Source organism: Eschrichtius robustus, chromosome 9 (assembly GCF_028021215.1).
Source record: "Eschrichtius robustus isolate mEscRob2 chromosome 9, mEscRob2.pri, whole genome shotgun sequence".
In the NCBI taxonomy this organism is placed as follows: domain Eukaryota; kingdom Metazoa; phylum Chordata; class Mammalia; order Artiodactyla; family Eschrichtiidae; genus Eschrichtius; species Eschrichtius robustus.
The window spans coordinates 117,845,737-117,861,282 of NC_090832.1; positions in this window are offsets into that span (position 1 = coordinate 117,845,737).

The following is a 15,546-nucleotide window of genomic DNA, read 5'->3' on the forward strand; positions in this document are numbered from 1 at the left end:
GGAAATGTGCCATTTGACTACTTTCTAATTTGCTTTTCAATCATTAGGCAAATTCAAGGAAGACTTTAATGCTCTCTGATTTGAAGACACTGGAGTTTGCAGCTATACACTCTTTTTAAAAAAAATTTATTTATTTTTGGCTGCATTGGGTCTTCGTTGCAGTGCGCGGGCTTCTCACTGCGGTGGCTTCTCTCGTTGCGGAGCACGGGCTCTAGGCACGTGGGCTTCAGTAGTTGTGGAGCGTGGGCTCAGTAGTTGTGGCTCGCGGGCTCTAGAGCGCAGGCTCAGTAGTTGTAGCGCACGGGGCTTAGTTGCTCCGTGGCATGTGGGATCTTCCCGGACCAGGGCTCGAACCCATGTCCCCTGCACTGGCAGGCAGATTCTCAACCACCGCGCCACCAGGGAAGCCCCAATGAATTAGTTTAATGAACTGGGGAGGTGGGGTGTTACATGATTAAATGTGTTTGTGTAGGAAGCACTCGAACAGAAACAAATACATTATATCCAAAGGATGCCAAGTTCCCTCTGGGGATTGGTGCCTTAGGACCTCAGCAGCAACCATCCGACCTAACGCAGCTACCTCTCAGCTGAGCCTGTGGAAATCACGAGTCTCATCAAACCTTTATTTTTTAACTTTAAAAATAATGATAATTCCTGATTTTTAAAAACCTATTTCACAGCATCAACCTCAGGCTAAGGTAGTAAAAGAAAGCATGAAGAATATTTTTAATTGTTGCAAAGGGCAATATTTTCATAAAATATTTTAAAACACAAGCTACGATTGCTTTGTGTAATTTGATTTCCTATTATCTCAAGGGAGCCAAGGATTCCTGGGAGAGGGAGCTTCCTTAGGTGTCCCTGGCCTGTTCTGGGCTCACAGAAGGAGTCAGATTTCCCGTGCTCACCTTGCTTGGTGGCAATTTGAGGTTGCGTAAGAGAACAGGGTAAAAAGTGCACAAGTAATGCTTCAGTTTGCATCATTTATCTGTTACACGTATTGTCTCGACATGGCTTAGAGGTTGGTGGCATGATGGTAAATTGGAAGATGTGAAGTGAAGCTGAGGAGAGGTGGGAAAGCAGGTGGGACTGGCAACGTTTAGATTAAGGATTGTGCCCGGAGGAGGAAAGTGGGTTCTTGCAATGACTGGGAATGCAATAGGCCAGCTGGGCATTCCTGGTTCCAAATTCTATGCAATCCAGGATGACCACGGTATGGCTAAGGGTCTTTATCCTAGAGCTGCTGAGTAAATGCAGCTTTGTTGCATCATATGCATTCATTCATTCATTTGTTCAGTCTCAGCCATTCATTCACTAAACATTGATTCAGTGTCAGGTGCCATACTGGGCATTAGAACTACAAAGATGAGCAAGTGATATCATTGTAGACCACGAGGGGCATTCAGGGTACTAGAGGAGACAAGACAAGGAAGCAGGGGATTCCAGCAAGGATGTGAATATTGAAATAGAGGTCTGTATAATGGCTGGTGGAGTACAGAGTGCCCAGAGCAGATCCCCAGAGGAGGTGACAGTGGACCTGAGTCTTGGAGGATGAGTGGAGACATTCTAATTTATGCCAGAGAAACAGTACCTGTAAAGGCAAGGAGACCAGAAGGAGAATGACTTCGTATGGTTGCCTCCAAGGTGTGGGAAGGAAGTGGCAGCAGATGGGACGGAAAGATAAGCAAGGACATCAAAGAAAGCAATTGCACTTGTAACCAGTTATACCAGCTTTTGTTCTGGATGATAGCATTTGGGACAGATTGGTTAAATATAAAGTAGGAAAATTTCAGGCAGTGTGAGATAACTAATTGTGGAGTTTATAACATATTAATTTTAACTTTAAAGACAGTTGCGTTTCTTTATAAGGAAACCGAGAAAAAGTATTCAGTTAAATGTGTATTAGGAAGGGCAGTTTAGGTGATCAAAAACACCCAATACTCAGGACTTCCCTAGTGGTCCAGTGGTTAAGACTCGGCGCTCCCAATGCAGGGGGCCCGGGTATGGTCCCTGGTCAGGGAACTAGATCCCATAGCGAAGATCCCAAGTGCCGCAACTAAGACTCGGCACAGCCAAATAAATAAATAAATATGGGGGGCTTCCCTGGTGGCGCAGTGGTTGAGAGTCTGCCTGCCAATGCAGGAGACACGGGTTCGAGCCCTGGTCTGGGAAGATCCCACGTGCCGCGGAGCAACTGGGCCCGTGAGCCACAACTGCTGAGCCTGCGCGTCTGGAGCCTGTGCCCCGCAACAAGAGAGGCCGCGACAGTGAGAGGCCCGCGCACCGCGATGAAGAGTGGCCCCCGCTTGCCGCAACTAGAGAAAGCCCTCGCATAGAAACGAAGACCCAACACAGCCATAAAATAAATAAATAAATAAATAAATTAATTAATTAATTAATTAAAAAAAAATTAAAAAAAAAATCAGAAGAAACATTTAAAAAAATAAATAAATAAATAAATAAATAAATATGAAAAGAAAACCACTCAGTACTCTGTAGGATGGTGGAAGATAAACTTTACTACCTTATTTCAGTCATGCTATTTGAGTATTATGCGTATAATAAGAAAAAGAAAAGAATCATCAAAATGAGTTCTTTCCTATGGACCAAACAGTATAAAACTTCTCCAAGTCCGTACACATTTTGTCCCCTGAGCCGAGGAACCATGCCTTGGAACTGATTTGTTGGATTATCAACGTTAAGAAGTTCTCATATTTTTCTAAATTGTATTTACAGTCTTCAACAACTAGAGAAAGAGTGCTGTTTAATTGTTTGCCTTTCCTTTTCCATTTTTGTCACATATATCTTAGTCCATTTGAGTTGCTATAATAGAATACTGTAGACTGGATGGCTTATAAACAACAATTATTTCTCACAGCTCTGGAGGCTGGGAAGTCCAAGTACAAGACTGGCTGATTTTGTGTCTGGTGAAAGCCTTTTTCCCGGTTCAGAGACAGCTGTCATGCCCTTGAGTCCTCATACAGCAGAAGGGGCAAAGGAGCTCTGCGGGGTCTCTTTTCTAAAGTCATTAATACCATTTATGGGCTCTTCCCTCATGACCTAGTCACTTCCCAAAGGCCCACCTCCAAATGCCATCACCCTGGGGGTTAGGTTTCAACATTTTGGGGGTACACAAACATTCAGTCTCTAGCAATATCTAAATCAATTTTAACCAAAGCATAGTGCTTCTCTGATACGTGGCTATGAGATTTTTCTTAAGACACGTAGTTACAACATTCAGAGAAACTTATGTCTGGTACAAAAGAGAAAGGGAGAGGAGAAATAGTCTTGGAGGAGAAAGAAGGTTCTGGTTGTTGGTGAAGACTTAGAGAGACACCAGAGTCTTCCACTGATATTAATTTACTTAGTTAACATTTATGAGACATTTACTAAGCCCCACAATGTACCAGGCATGAGTCTTGATGATGAAACAGAGATGAAGGCCTGGTCCTGCTCTCAAAGGGCTCAAAACCTGAGGTAATAAGAAGTTACAATGACGTGATAAGTGATTTAAACAGAAGTCACCTCAGAGAGTCCCAGAGAAACAACATCTAACTCAACATTGGAGATGGAGTGTATGGAGGGTTAGGAGGCAAAAAATGCATCCAAGAGAAGTTGCTGATACTTGACTTAGATCTTTTTAAAAATTTATTTTATTTTATTTATTTTTTGGCCATACCACAAGGCTTGTGAGATCTTAGCTCCCCGACCAGGGATTGAACCCAGGTCCCTGGCAGGGGAAGCACGGAGTTCTAATCACTGGACCACCAGGGAATTCCCTTGACTTAGGTCTTTTGAAAAATTATAATTTAAAAAGTTGTTTTATGAAATGTTTCAAACATTTAAAACATTTCAGGCAATAATATGACACCCGTATGACTATCATCCAGATTTAACAGATGGTAATAAGGGTGTCATTTATTTTCTATACTTTTCAATGTCTGAAATGTTTCATAAAACTCGAGTTGGATTCTGCACCCTGGCAAGCTCTTTTGCAATTAGATGCTATAAACGTTTTGGGGGTGACAGCTGATGTATAAGCTCTAAATCTCAGTAAATCTTTCGGATCTGTAATCTCATCTGGCCACCACTCCAGTCCCCAGCAGGACAAGTATTTGAGGTCTCATTTTGTAAATCAGGAACCAGAGGCACAGAGAGAGTAAGTTGATAGGAATAAATGCTGTAAGAACATATGATTTTATTAAAAACACTTACATTTGTCATTTATTCTTCAGAAGCAGCATTAATAAGTAGGTAATGGCTTCTGGGCATGAAAAATCCATTAGAGATATTTTTTTTCCTTAAAAAGAAATCATATCAGTGACACATATAGCACTTATAGCTTACAAGGGGTTTCACGTGCATTTAATTTAAAAAAATATTTTTAAGGAAATATTTATTTTCTTTATTTTTTTGGCTGCGTCGGGTCTTCGTTGTGGCGCGTGGGCTTCTGTCTAGTTGTGGCGTGTGGGTTTTCTCTTCTCCAGTTGTGGCGCGTGGGCTCTGTAGTTGGCGGCACGTGGTCTCTCTCGTTGAGGCGAGCAAGCTCACTAGTTGTGGCAGTCGGGCTTAGTTGCCCCTCGACATGTGGGATCTTAGTTCCCCAACCAGGGATTGAACCTGAGTCCTCTGCACTGGAAGGCAGATTCTTTACCGCTGGACCACCAGAGAAGTCCTCTCATGTGCATTTTATAAATTTATTTATTTATTTATTTATTTTTGGCTGTGTTGGGTCTTCGTTGCTGTGCACGGGCTTTCTCTAGTTGTGGTGAGCGGGGGCTACCCTTCATTGCGGTGTGTGGGCTTCTCATTGGGGTGGCTTCTCTTGTTGAGGAGCACGGGCTCTAGGCGTGCGGGCTTCAGTAGTTGTGGCTCGCGGGCTCTAGAGTGCAGGCTCAGTAGTTGTGGCGCACGGGCTTAGTTGCTCCGTGGCGTGTGGGATCTTCCCGGACCAGGGCTCGAACCCCTGTCCCCTGCATTGGCAGGCGGATTCTTAACCACTGTGCCACCAGGAAAGCCCTCATGTGCATTTTAGAACTTAAGCTTCTTAGAGCTGTGAGGTTGAGATAATAATGCTCATTTTGGAGACTAGAAAATTGAACCTCATGGAGGTCTTGCCCACCGGTCACCACACTGAGTGGCAGTTCTCTAGTCCTGAAGCTACATTCTTCTCACTCTACTACGTTGCCAGTTTTTTACCAACTGGTGCCCAAAATGTGTTCTCCAAGACAAATGGGTGGGAGGCTTGGCAAATCTGTGGCTCTGTCTTCCCTAGTTTGGGGCTGTAAGACCTGTGCACTGCGGTGAACCCTAAAGTCTGTTTGCCTTCCAGCAGTTTCGTTCACACACTACTGCTGCTTGTCAACTATGCGCTTACAAGTAATTTTATCTCCCTCCCGTACTGGCATTTTTTCTGCCCGTTTTTCTTATTGTTGCTCCTCTTCAGTTTATGGCCCTGTAGCTGTCAGGGCTCTGTCCATCTTTCTGATCTTTCTTCCAAATTCCTTGCACCAGCAGTTGGCCTAGGGCACCTGATCCTGTCTTCAGCACCCTGCCAGAAAAAGCTGTCATATCCCAGTGGAAAGTGTGGCTTCCTGAGCTGCCTCCTGGCAAAAGGCTCTTGCTTGCCCAGCTTTGGGCCAGCCCCAGGGTCTATGGGTTCCAAGAGAGGTGATGAAGTTCTGTGACAAATGCCTGCCCTGGCAGATGGGGCAAGCGCTGGCCAGCTTGAGAATGCAGTGTGCCAGCGGCTGCCCTGAGAAGGGACTCTGTGCCCCTGATGACGCTGTACATGCACTGACCCACCTGCTGGGTGAGGCCTTCACAAGCACCAGCATCTTTGGAGATCTTTACCTTCAAGCCACTGGCAGTTGCCACCATCGGGCCATTGAAAGAATCTAAGCGGGATCCAGAAAAATTAGCTAAAAATCATTCTTGAAAGCATCCTGATGGAGAAGCTTGGTCCCGGAGAAGTCTGCGGACCTGGATCTAAGGGTTGGCTCAGATGTTGGGATGTTACAGAAAACTCTGACTCAGTCTGGTTTAAATAAAAGGGAAATTTATTATTTTTTTATAACCAGAAGTAGGATGAGCTCCAGGCCTTGTGAGTGGCTCAGTGATGTCATTTTAGGAGCCAGGGTTCTTTCTGTCTCCCCACTCCCTTCATGTTCAATGTTGGTGACATCCTAACACCAGGCCTGCCACTTCCCCTTCATGGTTCCAAGTTGATTCTCACTGAGACTGCCAGGCGATCGGAGCTACAGGCTTCCCCGGTCACTACTAGCAGGCAGAAACCTCTCCCAAACATGGACTGTTATAAAGCCTCTGCTTCAGTCTGATCAGCCCAACTTGGGTCTCCATCCTGGACCTAATACGGGTTGTCATGGGAATGCCCTGTTGATGGGCTCGGACCTGCCTTATCCAGTATGGAAGCTACTAACCACATGTGACCGTTGGGCACTTGAAATGTGTCCAGTCTGAATTAAGGGAGGCTCTAAGCATAAAATACTCATCAGATTCCCCAAACTTCTCTCCGTCTCTCCTCTCTCTGTCTCTTTCACTATCTCTCACACACAAGTAAAATATTGATTTAATGTTTTTTTTATATTGATTACGTGTTGAAATGTTAACATGTTTTGGGTTTATTGGGTTAAATAATATTTATTATTAAAATTAATTTCTCCTTTTTATTTTTACTTTCTGAATGTGGCTACTAGAAAATTTTAAATTACACATGAGACTCACTTTCTATTTCTGTTGGGTAGTACTGGCTTAGAAGAAACAAGGCTCTACTTCCAGAACTGGAGGTGGAAAGATACCTGAGTAAAATCGTGGTTCTTTTAGAAGGAGGAAGTCTTTTCCTTTTGCAATGATACATATGTATATATAAATCTATATAATTATATATATATTTGCCAATATTTAGCAGAGAGGATGAATGAAGGGCAAACAATGTGGACTGTACATTCAGAGAACTACTTCTGTGAAAATGTGCTGCGCTAAGGGCTGTGGGGAGAGAAATTGCTGAGTCAGCAGGGGAGGTAAGATACGCAGGCATGTGAGTGGTGCAGATAATAGAGGTTGTAGGATTTCAGACTTTGGAGAGTTTCTGTCCAGTGTGACAATGGAATGCCAGTTTGATCTGGGCCTTGACGTAGATGGGGCTGCAAAAAAAGAAGTCAACTGGGGAGAATTGCCCTGGGGGCCTTCTAGGTGGAGGGAAAAGCACAGAGACGACGCTGAGGCAGGAAAGTATGAACTGGAATTTTCGTCTAGCTGAAGCTGGGGGTTAAAGAGAAAAGACTGGGTCACACTGCTGAAGGCCTTACACCGCCGGGGTGAATCTTAGTAGCAGATTTATTTTAGGATGGCTGATGGGAACATCTGTTAAAGAGGTCTGGGCAGCAGTTGAACACAGTTTTGCTGACACAACTTTAGCAAATGCGCTTAATTAAGCCAGTTCACATGCCTACTGCCCTTATGAAGCATTCACAGGTCAGGTCCGCACGGCTTAGTGTCTGGATGTGTGAACTCTGGCATGGACTGCCTGGGTCCTACCTGTGCAATTTATTAGAGGTGAGATTTTTGACAATTTACTTAAATCTCTCTTTGCCTCAGTTTCCCTATTTGTAAAATGTGAATGATAGCAATATACTTACTTCAGAGCGTTACTGTGAGGATTAAATGAGTTAAATGAGTTCAAGTTCTTAGAGCACACAGCACGTGCACATAGTACGTGCTGTGAATTTGTTGAAAAGACAATTGGTTGGCTACTGCTGACTACACAGAGCTGGGAAACTAGGATGCTAAAAAAAACCCTCTATTTTTTTATTGCTAAAAAAACTCTATTTTTTTCCAAATTTGTCTATAGGTAGGTAATTTTTTTTTTTTTTTTTTTTTTTCTGGCTGCATTGGGTCTTTCGTTGCTGCACCCGGGCTTTCTCTAGTTGCGGAGAGCGGGGGAGGGGGGGCTACTCTTCGTTGCTGAGCACGGGCTCTAGGCGCTTGGGCTTCCGTAGTTCCAGCACGTGGGCTCTAGAGCGCAGGCTCAGTAGTTGTGGCGCACGGGCTCTAGAGCGCAGGCTCAGTAGTTGTGGCGCACGGGCTCTAGAGCGCAGGCTCAGTAGTGGCAGCACGCGGGCTTAGCTGCTCCGCGGCATGTGGGGTCTTCCCGGACCAGGGCTCGAACCCGTGTGCCCTGCATTGGCAGGCGGATTCTTAACCACTGCACCACCAGGGAAGTCCCTGTATATAGGTAAGTAATAATCATGTGTAGATAAAGATAATGCACAAAGAGAATCCCCAGGAAGAAATACCCTTGTCATGTCAGCACAGTCAGGCTAGTTCCACATCTGCTTCCACACTTGCTAACCTTGCTTTGCTGATATCCACAGAAATGGTTGCAGAGTTCACAAATAAATCTACAAGTATTTAACAAAAGAGGTGCAAAATACATGAACTAGGTCTAAGAGTTCTTAACGAAATAGGATATTTTTCAAAATGCAGTGCTGAATTGGGCTTTCTTTTCTTTTTAAACTGCATCTCCACCTGCTTCCCTCCCTCCCTCCTTCCTTTTCCCTGGGAGTGTGAGGGGTAAGGAGTGTTTTCTGAATTCAGATAAATTGCTCAAAACCCCCAAGGTGACCCTAGTATCCTGGTTTGCCCCAGATGGGTTTTCGGCCTTTGTCCGTGTGACTCATTAACATATCCCTTTCCCTTTTAGAAGTCTTTTTTTGTTTGTTTGTTTCTGTCTTGATTTTTATTTATTATTTAAGGAGAAAGTCTCTTTCTTCAGACAGTTTAAAGAGAGCATAAGAAATAAGTAGAAATCTGCTATTATTCAAATTGGTCAACCCAATATTGTATGTATTTATATTACTGTAATCTATCAAGCAATCTGGGTATCCTTAGAATGTTTGTTAAAAAGCACATTTTGAATTTACCTATTTTTACCATATATATATATATATATATATATATATATATATATATATATATATATATATATATATATATATATATAAAACAATTGGGGATTTACCTTCATTCTATAAAAATTAAAAAATGTATGATTCATGTCAGGTAGAATATGGATATTTCCCTTTTTATTTTTATAATTTTTTATTTTGTTGTTAACCATTTCCTAATCTCATGAGATTCTGAGATGACCTTTTTTTTCAAGCTTTATGGTAACTGCTAAAGTTCAGGTTTGAACTGATGCATAAAATTTAGCATTTTAGTTTTCTCTGACTCTTGTCTGACAGAGTGTTGAGTAAATGAGATATTGACACCAGTGGAAAGTTTCTGTGTGGGAATATTGAATGACATTTGATCATTGGCTATCTTTTTAAAAAAGTTTAATTTAATTTAATTTATTTTTTATTGAAGTATAGTTGGTTTACAATGTTGTATTAATTACCGCTGTACAGCCAAGTGACTCAGTTATACATCTATACACATTCTTTTTCATATTCTTTTCCATTATGGTTTATCACAGGATATTGAATATAGTTTCCTGTGCTATATGGAAGGACCTTGTTTATCCATTCTATATATACCAGTTTGCATCTGCTAATCCCAAACTCCCAATCCATCCCTCTCCCACGCCCCCATCCCTTGGCAACCACCAGTCTATTCTCTATGTCCCCGATTCTGTTTCAAAAACAGGTTCACTTGTGTCCTATTTTAGATTCCACATATAAGTGATATCATATGCTATTTGTCCTTCTCTGACTTACTTCATTTAGTATGATCATCTCTAGTTGCACCTCTTAGAAGTCTTGGTTTGGATAATAAACCATATGGTTAGGTCATCTACAGGAAAAGGAGAGGGACTCTTCATGTGCTAGTGTATCAGGGATTGGGGGTATCAGAGTATGGGGATTCGTGTGTTCTTGGAGGCTGGGAGGGAGACCTGGGGGGCGGGGGCAATGCATGGGTGGGGATGGCATCCTGGGCTTTTGGGCTGGCAGGAAGCCGTCCTGGGCAGAGCGCAGGGGGCCAGCCAGCCTGAGTGGGACGCGGAGGCGATGCTTCTCCCCCAGCGCGGCGCGTCCTCCGCGACCTCGCTCTGCTCCGGGGCTCGCCGAGCCAGGGCGCAGCGGGCAGGGGCCCCTTGGGCTGCACGGGCGGCTGGGTGTGGGGTGAGGCTGGGGGCGCGCCCGGCCAGCTCGGGGGCCCCGCTGGGGCTCCTCCCTCCCCCGCCTCCCCGCCCGGGACACTCAAGAGTGCCCGCCCTCGCCAGCACCGCTTTTCATCCTGCGCACCGGCAAACGGGCCGACGACATCAATCAGGGTATGAAACACATTCTATTGATTTTGGAATCTTGGCTGCAGCTGCCAGATTCCTCGAGAGACACCGAGTCCCGGACAAGAAACCCCAAGCTCAACACGTTTGTAGTAGACGATTGCTTTTTCCAGAAAAGAGTTCCTAACCACCAGGCCCGGGGCCAGCTTCTTCCCCCAGTGTCTGTTCCCGCCGAAGGGCGAGTTCGTCCCCCGCGAGAGGCAAGCCTTCACCCCCTGGCCTGGAAGCCGAGGCTGTGATCTGGGCCCTTGCGCCTTTTTTCAGCATAGTTTTCGGTGAGTGAGGAGAACATGCACAGGGTCCTGCCCACCCCCGGGGTCGGCGTGGGAGTCGATTTGGGGTCTCCGGGCGTTTTTTTTTTTTCCTGCGCCGCAGTGACCCTGGCCTCTGGGACTGAGATCCCACGACTCCTGTGAGTTTTACAAAATAGCATCATTATATTGTAATCGTAAAAGCTAGTTCTGCATCTTAGGCAAAAAAGCAAGAAAAGAAGGTTAAGTAACAGTCACTTTTATTTTTTGGAAGCGTCCCTGGTGCCCGGAGCGGGTGTAGACGCCGCCGCAGGCCGGCTGGGAGGCCCAGCTGGGAGGCCCCCGCTGTGACTCTCCATTGTTCGCGCGGCCCGGGCTGACTCGTTCTAAACGCTTCTCTTTGTGTTTTCCCTCCGCGAGCGCGCAGAGATGGTTGCCCTAAGAGGCATCTTCTTTCCTCAGACGAAAGAAATCTAGTCTTGGAGAGTTCCGATGCACGAGTCAGCTAAACTATATGAGTTAAACTCCAGCTTCCTGAGAGCTAGAAATATCTGCCCCGCCCCACCCTGATGGGAAGTGCCCACAGTTCGTGTTTCGCCACCAAGTGGCTCCAATCCGGAGGATTTCTTTGGTGTCCAGGGCAACACCGATCTGCGCGCCGCGAGTGGTTTTTAGGGCAGTGAAGCTGCAGTGTAGGCCGAGCTGCTGCAGGGGGAGGGCTGTGTGTGCGGGGAGGGGGCGCGTGCGCGCACACGCCCCTTAATCAGCGGTTCTTGATGAAATTGTTACGGTGGGAACGGTGGACGTTATACTGGGATATAGGAACGAAGAAGACAGCAGAACAGAATGGCATCCTCCACGGTATCGTGTGGGGTTTCTTCTTGGGCAAGTAAATATGGGTCGTTTGGCACGGCCTGTGGGCTGACAGGGATATCGACAGGGGCCACTTTGTCAGCCGCAGAAGCCACTTTACGCCCAGGGTGAGGTATAATGTTTTGAAGGTGATGACGGTGGGGGCGGCACTTTCCAGCCAAGAGCTCCGGGGCCAGAGACTCTGGGTTTGGTTTTGGAAAGAAAGGGGACCAGTTCCGGGGCTGACCCTGAGTTTTTGGTTTTTTTTTTTTTTAAACGATGTGTTTTTTCCTGATTAAAAAAATCAATTTTTATTTTCGAAAACTGAAATTAAATAAAAAAGCTCAAAGGAGGAAAAAAAAAAAAGAATTACCTATTATTCCACTGTCCAGAAATTAACATTTTGGTGTGTGTGTTCAGTTTTTTTTTTAATGCATATTTTATTCAAACAAAAATGGAATCGCTGTATTCAAGAGAATTGAAAACATATGCCCACACAAAAGACACCTGTGCATGAATGTTCACAGCAGCATTATTCCTAACTGCCAAAAAGTGGAAACAATTCAGATATGTCCATCACCTGATGAGTGGATAAACAAAGAGTGGTCGATCCATTTAATGGAATGTTATTTGGGACTAAAAAGAATGAAATGCCGATACATGCGGCAACGTGGGTGAACTTTCAAAACATTATGCTAAAAAGAAGCCAGACACACAGACAGCATGTTATGTGATTGCATTTTTATGAAACATACAGAATAGGCATGTCTATAGAGACAGAAACTAGATTAGCGGCTGGCAGGGGCTGGGGGAAATGGGGTTTCTTTTTGGGGTGATGAAATGTTCTGGAATTAAATATGTGATAGTTGCACAACTCTGTGAATGTACTAAAAACTACTGGATTGTACACTTTAAAAAAGATGAATTTTATGGAACGTGAATTATATCTCAAAAAAGCTGTTATTAAAACAAAAGCAGATATAATCTCACTATACCTAGTAATATATTATGAACATTTCCCTAATATTCCTAATAACTACTCTTCTGTAATATTTCTGTTTTCAATTATCAAAGTAATGCACATTCATTCTAAAAAAAAATTAAATAATGCAGACGAGCAAACAGAAGAAAGTGAAGTATTTCTCCCCCTGCCCAACTTCAACACCTTCCGAGTACCTGCTTAAAAATTATTTTTATCTCATACTCTTCTGTTCATAGAACCTTCAGTTTCAGTGCAAGCCCACTGTCTTGTTTTATTTTTAATTTTCCTCTTCCCCCCAACTCTGCTTTCATTCTCCCCTTTGTCGCCACTCACTCTAATGTGTTCATTACATGTTCTAAATTATGCAAGTATCCCTGGAAAATATCATGTTTTTGCATGGGTTTTTAATTTTCAGAAGTGGTTATTGTGCTATTAAGTCTTTTTACACAGCACGTTCTGAGGCCTCTGCATGTTCTTGGGTGATATTATTCCATAGTAAAATTCACCATATTTAGCTTATCTATTTCCCTAACGAGGGACACCTGGCTCGCCTCCAGCTCTGTCACAGTGAACAGTGTGGTGTATGCGCTCCCTTAAGGACTTGAGCAAGAATCACTCTGCGACAAATACCCAGGCGTGGGGCAGTATACCGGGGCAAAGGACATATTCTTAGTTAATTTAAATACAATCATTTGCTTTCTGGAATGGATACGCCAGTTTATATTCCCTTCTCCCCCCCTGTGGACAATAATTTTCATCTCCCCACATCCTTTGCCAACACTTGCTAGCATCAAACTTTCTAATTTTTATTAATTTGATGGGTCGAAAGTAATATCTCGTTTGAGTTTTAGTTTGCGTTTCTTTTTGTTTCTATAATTACTAGGGAATTTAATCACCGCTTCATATGCTTGTTTGACACCTGGTGTTCTGTTAAGTGAACTGTCTATTCATTGCTCATTTTTTCTGTTGGGTTTTCTCACTTTTTCTTGTTGACCTGCAGGAGCTCTTTGAATAATCTAGATACTAACCTCTTCTACTGACAAGATGTTGCAGTCTCCTCTGGTCCGACATCTGTTAACTTTGTTTGGTATGTTTTGCTGAACAGAAGTATTTAATTTAATGTAGTGAAATCCATTTAATTTTCCCCCTACTCCGAGGTGCTAAAGATATTTTCCAATGTTTTTTCTATTCACTTTCTAATTTTACGTTACTACTATTAACAGACCTTTTTCCATGTATGTATCAATACATCCATAATTTGTCTGTTAAAAATACGATAAAACAATGTATATTGTTAGGTAACTCTTTTTCATCCTCCAACAAATTGTATGGACATTCTCCTATGTGTCTATTTCAGATCTTCTTACTTTTTAATGGCTGCATAGTATTCTCCTCTATGAATGCACCATAACTTCTTTAACAATTTCCTTTCTGATAGAAAATTGACAGTACTCTTAAAAAATGCCTGGTGCTTGTTCAAGTATTTTTAGGCTAGATTACCATAGGCAGAATTGCTGGTTCAATGACTGTATTTAATTTTGACTTACTGACAAATTACTCTCCAAAAATGTTGCAGTGATTTGTATTCCCATCAACAGTGTTCAAACATGATTTGTTGCTGTTGTAGTTGTTACATAAATTAACCCAATTATTATAGGCTAGCAATGTTTCCAATGGTGGTGCTTCTCCTGGTCTTTCAATTCCTTCAGTCTCTGATGACAACTTCACTGTGAGGGTAGTGGTGGTGTGGCCCAGGCACCACCGGCCACCGTTTCGATGCATGAACTGCAGCTCGTCTCTTCATCTGGGTTTTGCCACAGAAGAAGCAGGTGTCCTTGGCGTGTGGGCTGATTTTCTTCATGATCTTCCTGTGGGAGGCACTATGTTGACATCTTCCTGTATTGACGATGGTCCTGACCTTCCTGGTGCATTTAGCCACATCGCCTCAAACTAGGTGCAAGCCCAGAGAGGAACCAAACATGGTTTGTTTTTTTTTGGTTTTTAATTTTATTTAATTTTTATTTTATATTGGAGTATAGTTGATTTACAAAGTTGTGTTAGTTTCAAGTGTACAGCAAAGTGACTCAGTTATACATATAAATATATCCATTTTTTTTCAGATTCTTTTCCCATATAGGTTATTACAGTATATCGAGTAGAGTTTCCTGTGCTATACAGTAGGTCCTTGGTTTTTAAAAATTAATTAATTAATTAATTAATTTTTGGCTGTGTCGGGTCTTTGTTGCTGCATGTGGGCTTTCTCTAGTTGCAGCGAGCAGGGGCTACTCTTCATTGCGGTGCATGGGCTTCTCACTGCGGTGGCTTCTCTTGTTGCGGAGCATGGGCTCTAGGTGCGCAGGCTTCAGTAGTTGTGGCATGCAGGCTCAGTAGTTGTGGCTCACGAGCTTAGTTCCTCTGTGGCATGTGGGATCTTCCCGGACCAGGGCTCGAACCCGTGCCCTCTGCATTGGCAGGCTGATTCTTAACCACTGCATCATCATGGAAGTCCCCAGGAGGTCCTTGTTGATTATCTATTTTATATATAGTAGTGTGTATGTGTTAATCACGAACTCCTAATTTATCCCTCCCCCTCCACCTTTCCCCTTTGGTAACCATAAGTTTGTTTTCGAAGTCTGAGTCTCTTTCTATTTTGTAAATAAGTTCATTTGTATCATTTTTTTTAGATTCCAAATATAAGCAATAACATATGACATTTGTCTTTCTCTGTCTGACTTACTTCACTTAGTATGCTACTCTCTAGATTCCTGCATGTTGCTGCAAGTCACATTAGTTCCTTCTTTTTAATGGCTGAGTAAAGTTACATTGTATATATAGTACCACATCTTCTTTAACCATTCCTCTGTTGATGGACATTTAAGTTGCTTCTGTGTCTTGGCTACTGTAAATAGTGCTGTGATGAACATTGAGGTGTATATATCTTTTTGAATTATGGTTTTCCCCACATATATGCCCAGGAGTGGGATTGCTGGATCATGTGGTAGCTCTATTTTTAGTTTTTTTAAGGAACCTCCATACTATTCTCCATAGTGGCTGTACCAACTTACATTCCCACCAACAGTGTAGATGGGTTCCCTTTTCTCCACACCCTCTCCAGCATTTATTGTTTGTAGACTTTTCAATGATGGCCATTCTGACCT